General features: G+C 39.9%; 2 pseudogenes across 1 annotated transcript; one reads left to right on the forward strand and one right to left on the reverse strand.

The window, feature by feature from the left end:
• Positions 1 to 1,231: 1,231 nt before the first annotated feature.
• LOC149181311 (enoyl-CoA delta isomerase 1, peroxisomal-like) lies at positions 1,232 to 2,286 on the reverse strand (annotated as a pseudogene). The gene is made up of 2 exons (XR_016257004.1): positions 2,096 to 2,286; positions 1,232 to 1,875 (listed from the first exon to the last, which is right to left on the reverse strand). The product of XR_016257004.1 is annotated as an enoyl-CoA delta isomerase 1, peroxisomal-like (transcript).
• Positions 2,287 to 4,167: 1,881 nt separating this feature from the next.
• Positions 4,168 to 5,472, forward strand: LOC149181312 (putative calcium-binding protein CML16; annotated as a pseudogene).
• The last annotated feature ends 1,240 nt before the right edge of the window (positions 5,473 to 6,712 follow it).

A 6,712-nucleotide genomic window follows, 5' to 3' on the forward strand; every position in this document is an offset into this window, starting at 1 on the left:
GAAGATAACAATTCTCTGATAGTAACACAGAATCTGTGTACATAGTTGTATCCTCTCCACTCAAAAAACAAAGTTATAACAACTTAAAAAAACCACCCCAGCAAGAACTTGCCTAACCTTTAAATTTTATGAAACTGCTGGTGGGTGTAGGGTCAGCAATGAAGATGGTGGCATGGAAGACCATCCACAAAGGTTTAACTTTGATGAAATAGATACCGTTGGTCACAGTAATATTGGACAAGGAACAATCTGCCTGTTTCTTATAAACATTTGTAATGTGCCCAGTGCCCCTGAAGAGAGTGTTCTTTATCCTATTTTGAATTAAAAAAATGTTTCTTCCCTTGCGAAAAGAAAATTCTCAGACAAAAATAGTTTGATTGTAAAACAGAATTGTGTAAATATGTGTGCCATCTCTAGTCAAAACAAAGGTTTAAGTACTAAAAAAATTGACACAGCAGAAAGAACTTTCTTAACGTTAAATTATATGAAACCACTGATGGGTCTTGGTTCAGCAATGAAGATGGTGGCATGGCAGGACATCCACGAAAGTTCAACTTTGATGAAATAGATACTCTTTGGTCACTGATCTTAGACAAAAAAGTCTGATTTTAACATGGAAATTGTGTAGATGTGCGTCGCCTCTCCAGTCAAAACAAAAGGTTTAACTACTGAAAGGAACCACCCAAGGAAAAACTTGCCTAACCTTATATATAATGAAATTGCTGTTGAGTCTTGGCATCGCAGAGCATCCATGAAGGTTTGGCGTTCTTAGACGAATATTCTAATTGTAATGCAAACAATTAAAAAAAATGTGTAGAGGTTTGTGCCCTCCCCGGTCAAAACAGGATTTAGTTATTTAATTAAATAAGTAAAACAACAACCCAGCAAGAACTTGCCTAAGCTTTATCCTTCATGAAATTGCCGATGGGTTTTGGTTCGGCAGAAAAGATGCTGGCATGGCAGACCATCACCAAAGTTTCAAGAAATCATAATTAGCAAACTATGGGAGAAATAGACCACACGATAACTCTACCTTAAGAATATCGGTGTTTTTCTAAGCAAAACTTGAACTTTCTCTTGATGTCATTGTATTTTCATATCAATATCAATGTCTGACATTAAAAAATGCTAGCAATGGTGTAAAAACAGGAACAAATATTATTTTGCAGACGCTAATGCATCTCCGCACTACCAGTCGGCAAACAATTGCGGGAGTCTGAGAAGCCCCAAATTATTAAGACCAACCCATTCGTATTCACAGCAATCGAACTCAAAATCCATGGTTACAGTGGGCTTCGAACCACTAACCCCACACGCACAAATGGAAACCTACACCCCAATCATCAGAGCTTGGCAGAAGCGGGGAAAATATACGGCTCCCGATGGGCATCGAGCTCTTCAACAACGCCAGGGAAAACTCCCAACCTGAGTTCACTGTAAATATCCTTCGTCCAGCCCCTACTAGCCAATTTCTGGGCTTCACTAACGGCGGCATCCAATGCCTGAGCCGAGTCCGCATAAACAGAATCCACGATCCGGCCCTACAGAGCCGTCTGGGCACTAAACTTGCGGGCACCCAATACCACATCCCTGCTGGCTGCGGGCAATAGCTTGCTCCGCACGACGGCCATGAGACTCTTGGGAAGCTTCATCCCAAGGTCGAGCTCACTCATGTAGAGGACAGATCTATCCGCCTTCATAAACCTGTAGTCGTGTGCCAGGGCCAGTATAAAAACCCCCCCGCAGCGTGCCCACAGATCGCCGCGATGGAGGGCACGCCGAGCCTCATGAAGGAGTCCAGCAGGTTTACGAATTTGATCCTGATTATGCTCAAGTGGGCCTCTGGATTCTGAGATATCCATTGAAGGTCAATTCCTGCAACCAAGAACGAAGAATTGTAAGAAAGCTCAGGGAGCCAAAAAAGATATGTAAATTGGAGCAGCAAGAGCATAAACATACACAATTATTGCAGTAGAGCACTGTGAATAAGTACACTGTAAATACGATTAAGAGAAGTTCGTTCATGCGACCTTTGTTGCTGTGAATGAAGTATGTTGGTAGCTAATAAAGGAAACGTAAAGAAAGCAACTTGTACCAAGCCATTGCTTCGACTGTACCAACTGCCTTTCCAACCACATCGGCGATTTTGATGCCTCAGCGTAGTAATTGTATGCAGATGTGGCTGAAATTACCACTCCAACTAATAATGGCACCATTGAAATTGCCACTACATCCGAAGAATGTGCCACCATTCCGGCAAGTTGCAGGTGTCAAATTACTCTCCGGAGAAACCTATGGATGGCATAACTGTCACGGGAGACAAAAGGAAGGGAGAAACCCATCGATGGCATAACTGTCCACCTGTCAGCACGGGAGACAAAGGGACGACGAAAGTCTGTTCCAAAGGAAGGCCTATCGGCGTAAAAAATAAATAAAATGAAAAAGAATTAAATATTTTTAAAATGAAAAATAATTAAATATATATATATTTTTAAATTTTTTATTATTATTAATTATAATAATATTTACATGGTATATAACAGAAAATCACTTTATAGTGTTTTGATTGGCAAGATATACATGATAGGTCTAATAAAACTAAGCAATTTGGTCACATCAAAACCATGATTACATATAGTAAAAGACGTAAGCCCTTAGGTTGTAGTAAGATATAAAATAAAATAACAAAAAACACATCATTTATAGTAGAAACAACTAAACCCTTATGCTTAATTCCTTTGAGTTAGAGTAGCAGGATTAACTAGGCGAGGTGGATCACGGCCACACAAAATGATACCTTCAATGCACTGTAAGCACTCATCCATAATCTAATAAAGCAAATGTAATTTCTCCACCTGAAGGAGGAGTTTATCATCTCTCTAGTTGTATTCAAACAATATTTTTTCCCGATAACTCCTCCAGATGCTAATAAAGATCGATACTAAGCTAATATTGATTGTGACATCCTTTCTCCATGCCTAAATCAGGGATCTAGTTGGAGATGGACACCAAAACCTCGGAATCAAAAACATCTTCACATTCATCGGCCACTTCTTGTTCAATGTCCTTGATTTCTTGTTGCACTACCAAGGGAGTGTGTGTTTTGTACCTTTCTGAAGCAACATGCACTCTAGCTCAGACTTGAGCATTGTTGAAGCCATCATGACCTCTAGCTCCCTATCTCAAACATGCTCTATAATGAGGCATGATTAATAGATGGAGATCATAACAAGATAAAAAATAAGGCGAAGTAAGACAATTAAGGAAGAGAGTGTGAAAATGACAAATACAAAATGGAATGGATAGAAAGAAGGTGCAGGCTAAAAATTGCTTACCCCAATTATTCATAATAAAATGTAACAAGGAAGGTTGTAAAGTCAAATTGACAATGACTAAAAAAAAGGTATTTAGTGAAACTTATTACCATTGAAGGGTACTTAGTGAAACTTATTACCATTGTCCTAATTGCTTGTGGTAAAACATAGTGAAGGCTAGAAAGCCAACTTCTAAATGGTTAAGTCAAATTGACAATGCCTAAAAAAAGTACTTAGTGAAACTTATTACCATTGTCCTAATTGCTTGTGGTAAAACGTAGTGAAGGCTAGAAAGCCAACTTCTAAATGGTTAAGTCAAATTGACAATGACTAAAAAAAGTACTTAGTGAAACTTATTACCATTGTCCTAATTGCTTGTGGTAAAACGTAGTGAAGGCTAGAAAGCCAACTTCTAAATGGTTAAAAGGTTGCAATGAACTAGTTGCATTATAGGTCACCCACGCAAAAGATTGTCTCGTGTCCCCATTGCTCACGGGGTATTGTAAGAGATATTTTCTTTGGATTGTGGAGGTTTTAGATGCCTTATTCACCTAGGAAAATGGCGAGGATATTGGATGTGGTTTAGTGAAATGTTGTTATTTTTAATGGAATAATTTATTATTATTATTATTTTAATAAATTGATGACTCGGATTATCTTAGCGCTAAAAATAAAATTTCGTAAACATACATCTAATAAAAAATAAAACCCTAATTTTGAACATAATCCTACCAAATTAAAAAACAATTTTTATTCCGATGGTATTGGGGAGAAGCGTTGTATCATCCGATCTTTGTGCGTAAAGACGGTGGGAGAATCCAAAGCGAAAAGGGCCGTACGGGTAAATGACGTTCCCGGGCCTCAGAAGCTCCGAAGGTCGCCATGAATTTTGCTAAGAAAAATTCAACGCGGATGTATACCTACAACTGTCGGGGCCCACCATGGAACTGGTCTCGCTGTATCCCTTCTTTCTCGACGGCTGGAATGCATAAGGAAGGAAACAACTGACAGGCAACCGTTCTAGCCTCCAGGTCAAGAAGAATCATTCCAACCCTATGCTCCCGTGCCTGGAAGGCTCTCATCGCAAATTCCAAGCACAATCCCCACAGAGGGACGTATTATAATGCCCGCCCTTTGATTTTCAATCGACACAGATAATTCGGATTGCGTTATGGACTGTTGCGGGACGAAACGGACGCGCTGATACAACACAGTTGCTAAGATTATCGCTGGGGCTGGAGTTCTCTGTTTTATCATTAGAAAAGTCGGGGAACCGCAGATTTTCGAAGGCCAAATCCCCATGGGCTGCGAGAAAAGCCTCTCAGAGGAGCAAATAGAGGAGCTGAAGGAGATCTTTGCGAGGTTCGATCTTGACTCAGACGGAAGCCTGACGCAGTTAGAGCTGGGGGGCTTTCTGAGATCTCTGGGACTGAAGCCCAGCGGCGAACAGATAGATGCCCTAATCAAGCGCGTGGATACAAATAACAATGGGCTGATAGAGTTCCCGGAACTGGTGAGCCTGATCGCCCCGGTGTAACGGCAGAGGTCTCGAATAACCAGGAGCAACTGATGGAGCTTTTCCGCTCCTTTGACAGGGACGGTAATGGCTACATTACGGCGGCAGAGCTCGCGCGGTCCATGGCCAAGATGGGCCATGCCCTGTCTTTCCGAGAGCTCACTGAGATGATTGCCGAGGCTGATACGGATGGGGATGGAAGAATAAGCTTTGCAGAATTCACCGCTGCCGTCACTTCTGCTTCGGTCGATTATCTCAAAGCATCTTTGATGTAAATAAATATAGGGTTCGTGTTTCTGTCTGTCTGCGGATCTGCGTTTTATAAATTGTAATTATTATGTTATCTGGCAGGAAATGTGTTTTGGCTTACCATTCTTTTGTGGATTTCTATGGGCTGGGGTTTTACCTAATTTTGGGCCAGGACCGAATTCTGGCCCATTGTTAAATTACTTTCAGAGATTGCTCTGCTACAATAGGTAGGCCTAGGGACAAAGAACCGATGACTTATTCTCTATCGATGTTAAGTTGCCCGCTGGCTTTAGACCAGGGCCCGAATATGAGATATTTGGGGGCTGTATGATTTTTTATATGTTATGTTGTCAATGTCTCATTTTGAATGAAGTGCGAAGTGTCAGTGTTTCATTGGTGTATTATGGGTAAATCTAAAATAAAAATCAGAACATGTGTTGATTGCTGATATTATACCACGAATCCTCAAAGGGTGTTTCAATCCTGCTTCGGTTTTCTTGAAAAACCCCAATAATTGTGTGGCTTTTGTTAAAAAAGAAATGTGCGATTTAAAAATTGGGAGGTTTTTACAAAAATAAATCTATTCTCTTAGATTATTTTCAGGTTAACGGAACCCTAGATGATTTTCAAATTCAGGAATGTAGATGATTTTCAGATTCAGGAATGTAAACATATATGTACTGGGAAATATTCCATTTTGTTGTAAAATCAAATGCTTCTATGGGTTTTTTTAAGGGCTCATATACAGAACTGACAGCGGGAAAATTAAAACTAGAAATAATAATTGAGTTTTGAATCATTGTGACAAACGAAACATCAGATCAGCTCACAGGATATATCCAAGGCTGCAATGAACTGAGATGATGAGCTTTGAATCATTATAACTAAGTGACAACCAAATCTAAGCTGTAGTCGCAGACAAAACATCACATCAGTTCACAGAATATATCTAAGGTTGCAGTAAACTATAACAAGAACATCACATCAGCTCACAGAATAACATCACATCAGCTCACAGAATAGGCTGCAGTGAACTATAACAAGAACATCACATCAGCTCACAGAATAGGCTGCAGTGAACTATCACAAGAACATCACATCCGCTCACAGAATATATTGGACACATCAGCTCACAGAATATATTGGAGCGAGTCCTATTTCAGACCCTATTGAAACATAAATGCAGACAGAATATATTGAGTGAGTCCTATTTCAGACCCTATTGAAACATAAATGCAGACAGAAATAAATGCAGACATGCAGACAGTCTGCATATATTGGAGCGAGTCCTATTTCAGACCCTATTGAAACATAAATGCAGACAGAATATATTGAGTGAGTCCTATTTCAGACCCTATTGAAACATAAATGCAGACAGAAATAAATGCAGACATGCAGACAGTCTGCATATATTGGAGCGAGTCGTATTTCAGACCTTATTGAAACATACATAAATGCAGTCTGACATGCTAGGGGGACATGCTAGGGGAATAGCAGTTGCTTTGCATTTATATTTCCCTCAAAGTTGACTTTGGCATTTTAGCAGCAAGGAAACTGCTATTCCAGGGGAATAGCAGTTGCTTTGCATTTATATTTCCCTCAAAGTTGACTTTGGCATTTTAGCAGCAAGAAA

Source organism: Pinus tabuliformis, chromosome 3_2 (assembly GCF_031772625.1).
Source record: "Pinus tabuliformis cultivar Carrire ecotype Pingquan chromosome 3_2, CPIR1, whole genome shotgun sequence".
Lineage (NCBI taxonomy): Eukaryota > Viridiplantae > Streptophyta > Pinopsida > Pinales > Pinaceae > Pinus > Pinus tabuliformis.